The sequence below is a fragment of the Aplidium turbinatum genome, chromosome 18, assembly GCF_918807975.1.
Source record: "Aplidium turbinatum chromosome 18, kaAplTurb1.1, whole genome shotgun sequence".
NCBI lineage: Eukaryota > Metazoa > Chordata > Ascidiacea > Aplousobranchia > Polyclinidae > Aplidium > Aplidium turbinatum.
Window position 1 is genome coordinate 16749065 of NC_137489.1, and position 14012 is coordinate 16763076.

General features: G+C 38.7%; 16 non-coding genes across 16 annotated transcripts; 10 read left to right on the forward strand and 6 right to left on the reverse strand.

Moving 5' to 3' along the window:
* Positions 1-428: 428 nt before the first annotated feature.
* Positions 429-499, reverse strand: Trnag-gcc (transfer RNA glycine (anticodon GCC)). The gene has a single exon. It is a non-coding gene; the product is annotated as a tRNA-Gly (tRNA).
* A 9-nt stretch (positions 500-508) lies between these two features.
* Trnae-uuc (transfer RNA glutamic acid (anticodon UUC)) lies at positions 509-580 on the reverse strand. The gene has a single exon. It is a non-coding gene; the product is annotated as a tRNA-Glu (tRNA).
* A 1437-nt stretch (positions 581-2017) lies between these two features.
* On the reverse strand, positions 2018-2089 carry Trnae-uuc (transfer RNA glutamic acid (anticodon UUC)). The gene has a single exon. It is a non-coding gene; the product is annotated as a tRNA-Glu (tRNA).
* Positions 2090-2889: 800 nt separating this feature from the next.
* Trnag-gcc (transfer RNA glycine (anticodon GCC)) lies at positions 2890-2960 on the reverse strand. The gene has a single exon. It is a non-coding gene; the product is annotated as a tRNA-Gly (tRNA).
* A 9-nt stretch (positions 2961-2969) lies between these two features.
* Trnae-cuc (transfer RNA glutamic acid (anticodon CUC)) lies at positions 2970-3041 on the reverse strand. Its single transcript has one exon. It is a non-coding gene; the product is annotated as a tRNA-Glu (tRNA).
* Positions 3042-3832: 791 nt separating this feature from the next.
* On the reverse strand, positions 3833-3904 carry Trnae-uuc (transfer RNA glutamic acid (anticodon UUC)). Its single transcript has one exon. It is a non-coding gene; the product is annotated as a tRNA-Glu (tRNA).
* A 1021-nt stretch (positions 3905-4925) lies between these two features.
* On the forward strand, positions 4926-4997 carry Trnae-uuc (transfer RNA glutamic acid (anticodon UUC)). Its single transcript has one exon. It is a non-coding gene; the product is annotated as a tRNA-Glu (tRNA).
* A 9-nt stretch (positions 4998-5006) lies between these two features.
* Positions 5007-5077, forward strand: Trnad-guc (transfer RNA aspartic acid (anticodon GUC)). Its single transcript has one exon. It is a non-coding gene; the product is annotated as a tRNA-Asp (tRNA).
* An 801-nt stretch (positions 5078-5878) lies between these two features.
* On the forward strand, positions 5879-5950 carry Trnae-uuc (transfer RNA glutamic acid (anticodon UUC)). Its single transcript has one exon. It is a non-coding gene; the product is annotated as a tRNA-Glu (tRNA).
* A 9-nt stretch (positions 5951-5959) lies between these two features.
* On the forward strand, positions 5960-6030 carry Trnag-gcc (transfer RNA glycine (anticodon GCC)). The gene has a single exon. It is a non-coding gene; the product is annotated as a tRNA-Gly (tRNA).
* A 698-nt stretch (positions 6031-6728) lies between these two features.
* Positions 6729-6800, forward strand: Trnae-uuc (transfer RNA glutamic acid (anticodon UUC)). The gene has a single exon. It is a non-coding gene; the product is annotated as a tRNA-Glu (tRNA).
* Positions 6801-6809: 9 nt separating this feature from the next.
* Trnag-gcc (transfer RNA glycine (anticodon GCC)) lies at positions 6810-6880 on the forward strand. The gene has a single exon. It is a non-coding gene; the product is annotated as a tRNA-Gly (tRNA).
* Positions 6881-9060: 2180 nt separating this feature from the next.
* Trnae-uuc (transfer RNA glutamic acid (anticodon UUC)) lies at positions 9061-9132 on the forward strand. The gene has a single exon. It is a non-coding gene; the product is annotated as a tRNA-Glu (tRNA).
* Positions 9133-9141: 9 nt separating this feature from the next.
* Positions 9142-9211, forward strand: Trnag-gcc (transfer RNA glycine (anticodon GCC)). The gene has a single exon. It is a non-coding gene; the product is annotated as a tRNA-Gly (tRNA).
* A 708-nt stretch (positions 9212-9919) lies between these two features.
* On the forward strand, positions 9920-9991 carry Trnae-uuc (transfer RNA glutamic acid (anticodon UUC)). The gene has a single exon. It is a non-coding gene; the product is annotated as a tRNA-Glu (tRNA).
* A 9-nt stretch (positions 9992-10000) lies between these two features.
* Trnas-gcu (transfer RNA serine (anticodon GCU)) lies at positions 10001-10070 on the forward strand. Its single transcript has one exon. It is a non-coding gene; the product is annotated as a tRNA-Ser (tRNA).
* The last annotated feature ends 3942 nt before the right edge of the window (positions 10071-14012 follow it).

Below are 14012 nucleotides of genomic sequence, written 5' to 3' on the forward strand. Positions count from 1 at the left end.
GTGGTGAAATATTTCAATTAGAAGACACACAAATTGCAATTTTGATATGAGAACTTCAAATCAACAAAAAAGCTATAACGATCAACCCTTTTTATCGGAATGAAATGATTGTGTATTTTTTCAGATTTATTTTCGTCGCATAAAAAATTAACGACTTATCCGGACGAGCATGCATAATCGATCATCCAAAAGATTGTTTTATGTAAACTATGAGCATCTGGAATTTGTTTGTGTTTGTGATCACATTGTGTTTCTTTACTATCGTTTGTGTATATTGCTCAAAATCCAAGTCGAATGGCAACTGGATTGTTCTCTTGTAAAAGAAAAGTGCCAAAGATTTGATATTAGGAAACTCTTATCATGGAGAAATTGTGACAATGAAACAGTTTTATTTTATAACAAAATAAAATAGTCAAACAACATAAAAGTGCATTGGCCGGAAATCGAACCCGGGCCCCCCGCGTGGCAAGCGAGGATTCTACCACTGAACCACCAATGCTGAAACATGTTCCCAGACCGGGAATCGAACCCGGGCCGCGTGGGTGAAAGCCACGAATCCTAACCACTAGACCACCTGGGATACAATCAAACACTAAATCTTCCACAATTGGATAAGAACATTGATAACAATCAGTTCGACCTCATTCGGCAGAGCCCAAATTTGTGAATTTCCATGAACAGTCCCCATCCCCCACTCATCTCTTTCTATACGGAACAACCATGATGATGGCACGGTTGATGCCTGCAACTCTTTTTATTGCGAGTGGAAGGTAGCACAAAGCTCGCAGCAGCAGCATGTTATCGTCTGCCTCTTTTCAGAATTTTAAGTCAGAATAAAATAGACATAAATGTGGTGAAACATTTCAATTAGAAGACACACAAACTGCAATTTTGATCAGAAAACTTCATATCAACAAAAAAGCTATAACGATCAACCCTTTTTATCGAAATGAAATGATTGTGTATTTTTTCAGATTTATTTTCGTCGCATAAAGAAATGACGACTTATCCGGACGAGCATGCATAACACTGGTCTACACGATTTTTGCTCTGTGAAATTTGAAAACTGATTTAGAGTAATTTTAGGGTGCTGAATCCGAATATGACCTCAGATTTATGCTATCACGTCAGGTTTGTGAGATATGATAACAGCATATTGTTACTTTTGTCAAAAGTGGAAGATTTGACGTTGCGTTTATTGCACATACACATTGTGCAAGATCTAGAAATCCAGGCCATGTGGTGCATAAGTAGCTGAAATACACCTACCAATTATAACTTTGATACCAATTTTTTTTCTAAGCAACATTATTAACAAGGCAGTAATAACAAGCTAAAAGGGAGGCTATAAGTGTAACTGACCCCCTCCCCCCGTCAATGTTTTGCATGAAACCACAAAGATTTAAGCAAGCCTATGGCAATGCTTGTTCAGTAACCATATTTAGGCTGTTTTGGCCAGTCTAACACTAACCTTTCGTTACAGCACTGCATATGTTGGTGGTAAACGCAACGCCAAATCTTCCACTTTTGACAAAAGTAGCAATTTGTTGTTATCATATTTTCCAAACCTGACGTGATAGGATAAATCTGAGGTCAGATTCGGATTCAGCACCCCAAAATTACTCTAAATCAATCTTCAAAGTTCATGGACCAAAAAAAAAAACTTTTTTTGTAAACCAGTGTAATCGATCATCCAAAAGATTGTTTTATGTGAACTATGAGCATCTGGAATTTTGTGTGTGTTCGTGATCACATTGTGTTTCTTTACTATCGTTTGTGTATATTGCTCAAAATCCAAGTCGAATGGCAACTGGATTGTTCTCTTGTAAAAGAAAAGTGCCGATGATTTGATATTAGGAAACTCTTATCATGGAGAAATTGTGACAACGAAACAGTTTTATTTTATAACAAAATAAAATGGTCAAACCACATAAACGTGCATTGGCCCGGAATCGAAACCGGGCCCCCCGCGTGGCAAGCGAGGATTCTACCACTGAACCACCAATGCTGAAACATGTTCCCAGACCGGGAATCGAACCCGGGCCGCGTGGGTGAAAGCCACGAATCCTAACCACTAGACCACCTGGGATACAATCAAACTCTAAATCTTCCACAATTGGATAAGAACGTGGATAACAATCAGTTCGATCTCATTCGGCAGCGCCCAAATGTGTGAATTTCCATGAACAGTCCCCATCCCCCAGTCATCTCTTTCTATATGGAACAACCATGATGATGGCACGATTGATGTCTGCCACTCTTTTTATTGCGAGTGGAAGGTTGCACAAAGCTCGCAGCAGCAGCATGTTATCGTCTAATAATAATACTAATCATGCTTTAATTTGCGCCCATTGCGATAACATACGGTACACTGCGATCACAGATGCGATACAACAGCTCTTTTCAGATCTGCCTCTTTTCAAAATCTCAAGTCAGAATATAATAGACATAAATGTGGTGAAATATTTCAATTAGAAGACACATAAATTGCAATTTTGATCAGAAAACTTCAAATCAACAAAAAGCTATCAGGATCAACTCTTCAACTTTTTTTATCGGAATGAAATGAATGTGTATTTTTTTAGATTTGTTTTCGTCGCATAAAAAATTAACGACTTATCCGGACGAGCATGCATAATCGATCATCCAAAAGATTGTTTCATGTAAACTATGAGCATCTGGAATTTTGTGTGTATTCGTGATCACATTGTGTTTCTTTACTATCGTTTGTGTATATTGCTCAAAATCCAAGTCCAATGGCAAATGGATGGTTTTCTTGTAAAACAATGTGCCAATAATTTGATATTAGGAAACTCTTATCATGGAGAAATTGTGAGAACGAAACAGTTTCATTTTAAAACGAAATAAAATGGTCAAACAACATCAAAGTGCATTGGCCGGGAATCGAACCCGGGCCCCCCGCGTGGCAAGCGAGGATTCTACCACTGAACCACCAATGCTGTAACATGTTCCCAGACCGGGAATCGAACCCGGGCCGCGTGGGTGAGAGCCACGAATCCTAACCACTAGACCACCTGGGATACAATCAAAAACTAAATCTTCCACAATTGGATAAGAACGTTGATAAAATATCAGTTCGATCTCATTCGGCAGCGCTCAAATCTGTGAATTTCCATGAACAGTCCCCATCCTCCACTCATCTCTTTCTATATGGAACAACCATGATGATAGCACGGTTGATGCCTGCAACACCTTTTATTGCGAGTGGAAAGTAGCACAAAGCTCGCAGCAGCAGCATGTTATCGTCTGCCTCCTTTCAGAATCTCACGTCAGAATAAAATAGACATAAATGTGGTGAAATATTTCAATTAGAAAACACACAAATTGTAATTTTGATCAGAGAACTTCAAATCAACAAAATAAGCTATCAGGATCAACTCTTCAACTTCTTTTACCGGAATAAAATGATTGTGTATTTTGTCAGATATATTTTCGTCGCATAAAGATATGACGACTTATCCGGACGAGCATGCATAATCGATCATACAAAAGATTGTTTTATGTAAACTATGAGCATCTGGAATTTGTTTGTGTTTGTGATCACATTGTGTTTCTTTACTATCGTTTGTGTATATTGCTCAACATCCAAGTCGAATGGCAACTGGATTGTTCTCTTGTAAAAAAAATTCCAAAGATTTGATAACTTTTTAGGAAACTGTTATCATGGAGAAATTGTGAGAACGAAATAGTTTCATTTTATAACAAAGTAAAATGGTCAAACAACATAAATGTGCATTGGCCGGGAATCGAACCCGGGCCCCCCGCGTGGCAGACGAGGATTCTACCACGGAACCAACAATGCTGAAACATGTTCCCAGACCGGGAATCGAACCCGGGCCGCGTGGGTGAAAGCCACGAATCCTAACCACTAGACCACCTGGGATACAATCAAACACTAAATCTTCCACAATTGGATAAGAACGTTGATAACAATCAGTTCGACCTCATTCGGCAGAGCCCAAATTTGTGAATTTCCATGAACAGTCCCCATCCCCCACTCACCTCTTTCTATATGGAACAACCATGATGATGGCACGGTTGATGCCTGCAACTCCTTTTATTGCGAGTGGAAGGTAGCACAAAGCTCGCAGCAGCAGCATGTTATCGTCTGCTTTATTTCATAATTTTAAATCAGAATTGGTGGTTCAGTGGTAGAATCCTCGCTTGCCACGCGGGGGGCCCGGTTTCGATTTCCGGCCAATGCACTTTTATGTTGTTTGACCATTTTGTTTTGTAATAAAATGAAACTGTTTCGTTGTCACAATTTCTCCATGATAAGAGTTTCCTAATATCAAATCATCGGCACTTTTCTTTTACAAGAGAACAATCCATTTGCCATTCGACTTGGATTTTGAGCAATATACACAAACGATAGTAAAGAAATACAATGTGATCACGAACACACACAAAATTCCAGATGCTCATAGTTCACATAAAACAATCTTTTGGATGATCGATTATGCATGCTCGTCCGGATAAGTCGTTAATTTTTTATGCGACGAAAATAAATCTGAAAAAATACACAATCATTTCATTCCGATAAAAAGGGTTGATCGTTATAGCTTTTTTGTTAGTATGAAGTTTTCTGATTAAACTTGCAGTTTGTGTGTCTTCTAATTGAAATGTTTCACCACATTTATGTCTATTTTATTCTGACTTAAAATTCTGAAAAGAGGCAGACGATAACATGCTGCTGCTGCGAGCTTTGTGCTACCTTCCACTCGCAATAAAAGGAGTTGCAGGCATCAACCGTGCCATCATCATGGTTGTTTCATATAGAATGAGATGAGTGGGGGATGGGGACTGTTCATGGAAATTCACAGATTTGGGCGCTGCCGAATGAGATCGAACTGATTGTTATCAATGTTCTTATCCAATTGTGGAAGATTTAGTGTTTGATTGTATCCCAGGTGGTCTAGTGGTTAGGATTCGTGGCTTTCACCCACGCGGCCCGGGTTCGATTCCCGGTCTGGTAACATGTTTCAGCATTGGTGGTTCAGTGGTAGAATCCTCGCCTGTCACGCGGGAGGCCCGGGTTCGATTCCCGGCCAATGCACTTTTATGTTGTTTGACCATTTTACTTCGTTTTAAAATGAAACTATTTCGTTCTTACAATTTCTCCATGATAAGAGTTTCCTAATATCAAATCATTGGCACTTTTCTTTTACAAGAAAACAATCCAGTTGCCATTCGACTTGGATTTTGAGCAATATACACAAACGATAGTAAAGAAACACAATGTGATCACGAATACACACAAAATTCCAGATGCTCATAGTTTACATGAAACAATCTTTTGGATGATCGATTATGCATGCTCGTCCGGATAAGTCGTTAATTTTTTATGCGACGAAAACAAATCTAAAAAATTACACAATCATTTCATTCCGATAAAAAAAGTTGAAGAGTTGATCCTGATAGCTTTTTGTTGATTTGAAGTTTTCTGATCAAAATTGCAATTTGTGTGTCTTCTAATTGAAATATTTCACCACATTTATGTCTATTTTATTATGACTTGAGATTTTGAAAAGAGGCAGATCTGAAAAGAGCTGTTGTATCGCATCTGTGATCGCAGTGTACCGTATGTTATCGCAATGGGCGCAAATAAAAGCATGATTATTATTAATTTTAGACGATAACATGCTGCTGCTGCGAGCTTTGTGCAACCTTCCACTCGCAATAAAAGGAGTGGCAGGCATCAACCGTGCCATCATCATGGTTGTTCCATATAGAAAGAGATGAGTGGGGGATGGGGACTGTTCATGGAAATTCACACATTTGGGCGCTGCCGAATGAGATCGAACTGATTGTTATCCACGTTCTTATCCAATTGTGGAAGATTTAGTGTTTGATTGTATCCCAGGTGGTCTAGTGGTTAAGATTCGTGGCTTTCACCCACGCGGCCCGGGTTCGATTCCCGGTCTGGGAACATGTTTCAGCATTGGTGGTTCAGTGGTAGAATCCTCGCTTGCCACGCGGGGGGCCCGGGTTCGATTTCCGGCCAATGCACTTTTATGTTGTTTGACCATTTTGTTTTGTTATAAAATAAAACTGTTTCATTGTCACAGTTTCTCCATGATAAGAGTTTCCTAATATCAAATCATCGGCACATTGTTTTACAAGAGAACAATCCAGTTGCCATTCGGCTTGGATTTTGAGCAATATACACAAACGATAGTAAAGAAACACAATGTGATCACGAACACACACAAAATTCCAGATGGTCATAGTTCACATAAAACAATCTTTTGGATGATCGATTATGCATGCTCGTCCGGATAAGTCGTCATTTTTTTATGCGACGAAAATAAATCTGAAAAAATACACAATCATTTCATTCCGATAAAAAGGGTTGATCGTTATAGCTTTTTTGTTGATATGAAGTTTTCTGATTAAAATTGCAGTTTGTGTGTCTTCTAATTGAAATGTTTCACCACATTTATGTCTATTTTATTCTGAATTAAAATTCTGAAAAGAGGCAGACGATAACATGCTGCTGCTGCGAGCTTTGTGCTACCTTCCACTCGCAATAAAAGGAGTTGCAGGCATCAACCGTGCCATCATCATGGTTGTTTCATATAGAATGAGATGAGTGGGGGATGGGGACTGTTCATGGAAATTCACAGATTTGGGCGCTGCCGAATGAGATCGAACTGATTGTTATCAATGTTCTTATCCAATTGTGGAAGATTTAGTGTTTGATTGTATCCCAGGTGGTCTAGTGGTTAGGATTCGTGGCTTTCACCCACGCGGCCCGGGTTCGATTCCCGGTCTGGGAACATGTTTCAGCATTGGTGGTTCAGTGGTAGAATCCTCGCCTGCCACGCGGGGGGCCCGGGTTCGATTTCCGGCCAATGCACTTTTATGTTGTTTGACCATTTTGTTTTGTTATAAAATAAAACTGTTTCATTGTCACAATTTCTCCATGATAAGAGTTTCCTAATATAAAATCATTGGCACTATTCTTTTACAAGAGAACAATCCAGTTGCCATTCGACTTGGATTTTGAGCAATATACACAAACGATAGTAAAGAAACACAATGTGATCACGAATACACACAAAATTCCAGATGCTCATAGTTCACATAAAACAATGTTTTGGATGATCGATTACACTGGTCTACAAAAAAAGATTTTTTTTTTGGTCCATGAACTTTGAAGACTGATTTAGAGTAATTTTGGGGTGCTGAATCCGAATCTGACCTCAGATTTATCCTATCACGTCAGGTTTGGAAAATATGATAACAACAAATTGCTACTTTCGTCAAAAGTGGAAGATTTGGCGTTGCGTTTACCACCAACATATGCAGTTCTGTAACGAAAGGTTAGTGTTAGGCTGGCCAAAACAGCCTAAATATGGTTACTGAACAAGCATTGCCATAGGCTTGCTTAACCGTATCTGTTACTGGCGTAGACCTTATGGTCTCGCCCTCTGCTAATTCAACAATTTCACATAGAAGCAGTGACGCTAGAAACCTGAGATTTCTTGGCTTTTACTTTTTTTTCTTGCCCCAACTTTTAATCCCGATTATGTTGGCATCGGATAATTGTGAAGTTCACAATAAACCTTTTGTCACAGCCAGTTATAAAATGCAAGAAATTTCCTGATATTCAATAGCTTGATTGACAGTTTACTATTAGCGTGCGGTTTCATTTTGTGTCTGTCAGTCATAACACGACGACGCTAAAATTCCAATCTCTACCCAGGCAGCAAAATCCGTCATTTTTACATTGATTCAACGTCGATTTTGCTGTCTGGGTAGGGAGTTGGTCTTTGACGAGATATGAGTCATTCTTTGCTGGCAGACATCAATTAGGAAGGTAATTTATTATTTGCACAAACTGCTTTGTAGTGCAAAAAGTGCATGGAATACTGTTTGCACAAAAACGGAAATACAAAATTGATAAAATTCTGTGTTCTATGCAAGAGGACTTTCAAAATAAAATATCAACTGAGAAATTTGACCAAGAAATGGCGAAAATAGGTCAAAAACCGAGTCTTTATCACCTTTTCTACCTAAAATACACAATCACGAATATATTTTGCGAAATAAATTGATTGAAGTGATAGATAAGGCTTTTGACCAACGGCATACTTTTTCCCGTTGTTATTTGATATAAGCCGACGGAGTAATTAGCAATAAGAGAGACGTAGACCTGATGATCTCGGCCAGTAACTCTTGACGCCAAAAGGAAGCAGTGACAGATACGGTTAAATCTTTGTGGTTTCATGCAAAACATTGACGGGGGGAGGGGGTCAGTTACACTTATAGCCTCCCTTTTAGCTTGTTATTACTGCCTTGTTAATAATGTTGTTTAGAAAAAAAATTGGTATCAAAATTATAATTGGTAGGTGTATTTCAGCTACTTATGCACCACATGGCCTGGATTTCTAGATCTTGCACAATGTGTATGTGCAATAAACGCAACGTCAAATCTTCCACTTTTGACAAAAGTAACAATATGCTGTTATCATATCTCACAAACCTGACGTGATAGCATAAATCTGAGGTCATATTCGGATTCAGCACTCCAAAATTACTCTAAATCAGTTTTCAAAGTTTACAGAGCAAAAATCGTGTAGACCAGTGTTATGCATGCTCGTCCGGATAAGTCGTCATTTCTTTATGCAACGAAAATAAATCTGAAAAAATACACAATCATTTCATTCCGATAAAAAGGGTTGATCGTTATAGCTTTTTTGTTGATATGAAGTTTTCTGATCAAAATTGCAGTTTGTGTGTCTTCTAATTGAAATGTTTCACCACATTTATGTCTATTTTATTCTGACTTAAAATTCTGAAAAGAGGCAGACGATAACATGCTGCTGCTGCGAGCTTTGTGCTACCTTCCACTGGCAATAAAAGGAGTTGCAGGCATCAACCGTGCCATCATCATGGTTGTTCCATATAGAAAGAGATGAGTGGGGGATGGGGACTGTTCATGGAAATTCACAAACTTGGGCTCTGCCGAATGAGGTCGAACTGATTGTTATCAATGTTCTTATCCAATTGTGGAAGATTTAGTGTTTGATTGTATCCCAGGGGGTCTAGTGGTTAGGATTCGTGGCTTTCACCCACGCGGCCCGGGTTCGATTCCCGGTCTGGGAACATGTTTCAGCATTGGTGGTTCAGTGGTAGAATCCTCGTCTGCCACGCGGGGGCCCGGGTTCGATTCCCGGCCAATGCACTTTTATGTTGTTTGACCATTTTATTTTGTTATAAAATGAAACTATTTCGTTCTCACAATTTCTCCATGATAACAGTTTCCTAATAAGTTATCAAATCTTTGGAACTTTTTTTTACAAGAGAACAATCCATTTGCCATTCGACTTGGATTTTGAGCAATATACACAAACGATAGTAAAGAAACACAATGTGATCACGAACACAAACAAATTCCAGATGCTCATAGTTTACATAAAACAATCTTTTGGATGATCGATTATGCATGCTCGTCCGGATAAGTCGTCATATCTTTATGCGACGAAAATAAATCTGAAAAAATACACAATCATTTCATTCCGATAAAAAGGGTTGATCGTTATAGCTTTTTTGTTGATATGAAGTTTTCTGATCAAAATTGCAATTTGTGTGTCTTTTAATTGAAATGTTTCACCACATTTATGTCTATTTTATTCTGACTTAAAATTCTGAAAAGAGGCAAACGATAACATGCTGCTGCTGCTGCTGCGAGCTTTGTGCTACCTTTCACTCGCAATAAAAGGAGTTGCAGGCATCAACCGTGCCATCATCATGGTTGTTCCATATAGAAAGAGATGAGTGGGGGATGGGGACTGTTCATGAAAATTCACAAATTTGGGCTCTGCCGAATGAGGTCGAACTGATTGTTATCAATGTTCTTATCCAATTGTGGAAGATTTAGTGTTTGATTGTATCCCAGGTGGTCTAGTGGTTAGGATTCGTGGCTTTCACCCACGCGGCCCGGGTTCGATTTCCGGTCTGGGAACATGTTTCAGCATTGGTGGTTCAGTGGTAGAATCCTCGCCTGCTACGCGAGGAGCTGGGTTCGATTCCCGGCCAATGCACTTTAATGTTGTTTGACCATTTTGTTTTGTTATAAAATGAAACTATTTCGTTCTCACAACTTCTCCATGATAAGACTTTCCTAATATCAATCACTGAAACTTTTCTTTTACAAGAGAACAATCCAGTTGCCATTCGATTTGGATATTGACTTGAACAATATACACAAACGATAAAGCAAAGTAAAGTTAGTGAGTGAGTAAGTGAGTAAGTGAGTAAGTGTGTAAGTGAGTAAGTGAGTAAGTGAGTAAGTGAGTAAGTGAGTAAGTGAGTAAGTGAGTAAGTGAGTAAGTGAGTAAGTGAGTAAGTGAGTAAGTGAGTAAGTGAGCAAGTGAGCAAGTGGGTAAGTGGGTAAGTGGGTAAGTGGGTAAGTGGGTAAGTGGGTAAGTGGGTAAGTGGGTAAGTGAGTAAGTGGGTAAGTGGGTAAGTGGGTAAGTGGGTAAGTGGGTAAGTGGGTAAGTGAGTAAGTGAGTATGTGGGTAAGTGAGTAAGCGAGTACGAGAGTAAGAGAGTAACAGAGTAAGTGAGTAAGTGAGTAAGTGGTAAGTAAGTAAGTAAGTGAGTAAGTAACTACGTAAGAAGGTAAAGTAAGTAAAAGTAAAGTAAAGAAACACGATGTCATCACAAACACAAAAAAATTCCAGATGGTCATAGTTTACATAAAACAATCTTTTGGATGCTCGATTATGCATGCTAATCCGAATAAGTCGTAATTTCTTTATACAAGAAGAATAAATCTGAAAAATTAGACAAACTTTTCATCCCGATAAACAATTTGATCGTTATAGCTTCTTTGTTGATTTGAATTTTTCTAATTAGTCAAATTTACAATTTTTTTTTTCCTTTTAATTGAAATATTTCACCACATTTATGTCCATATTTTATTCTGACGTGAGGTTCTGAAATGAGGCAGACGATAACATGCTGCTGCTGCTGCGAGCTTTGTGCAACGCTCTACTCGCAATAAAAGGAGTTGCAAGCAGTGCCGATCTTTGGGGGTGTGCAAACCGTGCGATCGCACAGGGCCCGCAAATTAGGGGGCCCGCAATTTACTCAGAAAATGCAGTAATTTTGTTATTTTCAATGGAAAAGTTCAACAAGTGAACTCAACAAAAGAATTAGCAACAAGAAAACATAGAGACTCAACGGGTGCAACCTATTTTGTCCCCTGAACATTTCGTACCTTAAATAGATCAAGAAAAAAAAGAAAAAAGAGCCAAAGTCGCTGATCGGAGTTGCCGCAAACATTTCAGAATTTCTCTCGATCTTTTCAGGGGACGAAATAGGTCGAAATTTGATTTTGTTACTCCGATTTCAGGATACGAAATCGGGGTACAAATTTTTCAGGGGACGAAATAGGTTGCATCCAGAATCAACATAGAGACATACCTTTATTTCCGAAAAGTGCTGAAGAAAGCATGATCTTATCCTTTTGCTATGCCACCGGACAGCACCATTTTACCGTAATATTCATACCCAAATTTTTGTTGAACATGCTCTCAGAATGCCCCAAATTCAAAGTAATTCTTCAAAAATTTTTGCGGGAAGTCCCCCAGACCCCCCTCTCCTTTCAAAATACCTAGCTACGCCACTGAATTGGATCATTGTCATTGGGACCCGCAAAGCATGTTCCGCACAAGGCCCGAAATACCCTAAGACCGGCACTGTTGCAAGCAATAACCGTGCCCGATGGTTGTTCTATTTCGAAAAAGATGAGTGGAGGATGGGGACTGTTCATGGAAATTCACAGATTTGGGTTCTGCCGAATTACCAAACCACATATGCCGAATAATTACATGCTCAATTCTACTAACGATTTTTTTGAAAAACTCAATAATTTTCAGTGTGTTACGAATCAACTGATGGTTAGTTTCGATGTAAAGTCATTATTCACCAATGTTCCTTTAAATGAAACTATAGACACTGTTGCCAACAGTATTTTTTCGCGAAACCAGCCCAACCATCCACCTATCAAAAAAGATACTTTTATAAAACTATTGCACATGACCACCAAAGGTATGTTTCTATACAAAGACAAGTTATATAAACAAATTAATGGTGTGGCAATGGGCTCACCTCTGGGTCCAACTCTTGCTAATTTCTTTCTGGCACATTTTGTTTTTCTGATACTGATGTAAACTGCCATCCTAAATTGCACTTAGGCTACGTTATGTTGACGACATTTTTGTTATATTTAATGATAATTAATAATTCTTGTATGCAGTTTCTCAACAGTCTTAACTCACAACATCCTAATATAACTTTTACGGTAGAAAAGGCCAACCAGACCATTTCCTTTCTCGATGTTGGAATTAAAATTTATAGCAACAAATTGGACACTTGGGTTTGGCGAAAACCAACCAATACCAACCTACTTCTCAATTTTAATGCTGTATGTCCTTCTACCTACAAATCTGGATTAATGTGCCTGCCCAAGCGAGTACAAGATATTTGCTCTAATTTTGATAGTTTTAATAATGGAAATCGTTTACGTTCTTATTTTAATGCGAACAACTACCCCACATGGTTTTTCAATAAGGTGCTCAGGGGGTTTTTGGACTCACGTTCTACCCACTCTCAAGCGGACGAACGTGAATTCAGAAACTTTCTAACAGTTCCCTTCATTGGTAAAGCATCGAAACGTTTTGTCGGTAATATGTAAAGTTTTATTAAAATGAAGTTCAACGTTGATATTATTCCGGTGTATTTAAACATTAAAAGTTATTTATTATTTTCAGCTTAAATCTAGGACTCCCTCCTGCTTGTGTTCAAATGTCATGTACAAGTTCACTTGTTCGCATGACGCAAACTGTACATACATTGGTATGCCCACGCGGCATTTGGCCACGAGAGTGAGGGAGCACTTAGATTTAACTAATTTGAACAGAAAAAGTGCCATTAAAGGAATACTAAAGGAAAAACCTGACTTGGCGATTTTCCACGTTCTTTCTGTTTAACATTCTACCATAAAACGATTTTCAATAAAATTTTGCCCCATTGCAGTCTGCGTGACCACCATTGCGCGCGTGCTTTTGTCAAGAGCTTTCAAAACAAGATTGGGCTTGAGCAGCGAAGCATGCGACTGTACAGTTTGCATCACTGGAGACTAGCAATCAGCTGATCTCGCAATAATTGTTACTGCAGACGATTTGACTGTGGGCTATGTAGCCTATGTATGTACATCAAAACATCAGATTTCAACATCAAAACATCAGACAGTTTACTCAAAACATCAGATATGGTAACGTGGCTTTTGTTATTGCTGTCTTTTGTGACGTATTCTCGAGCAGTGTTTGCACTTTTGGTTATTTTGAAAAAAAATGAAACATTGGACTTTGGGCCTTGCCAGCGCCATTGAAAACATTTTTTTTTTTTTCGGTAATTTTTTTTGAAATGTATTCTTGAATGTTCAGTTTACGCATTTTAATGCTTAATTCCAGTTTGAAATTTTCATTTAGTAGGCCTTTAAAAAATTTGTTTTCAATGGCGCTGGCAAGGCCCAAAGTCCAGAGTTTCATTTATTTTCATTTTTTTCAAAATGACCAAAACGTGCAAACACTGCTCGAGAATACGTCATAAAGGCCAGCAATAACAAAAGCGACGTTACCAATCTGATGTTTTGAGCAAACTGTCTGCTGTTTTGATGTTAAAATGTGCTGTTTTGATGTAAATACATACATAGCCTACAGTCAAATCGCCCGCAGTAACAATTATTGCGTGATCGGTTGATTGCTAGCCTTTATGACGTAGACTGCACAGTCGCACGCTTCGTTGCTCAGGCTCAATCTCATTTTGAAAGCCCTGACAAAAGCACGCCCACAATGGTGGTCAGACCGCAATGGGGCAAAATTTTATTAAAAATCGTTTTATGGTAGCATGTTAAACACAAAGAACGTGGAAAATCGCCAAGTCAGGTTTTTCCTTTAGTATCCCTTTAAAGACCA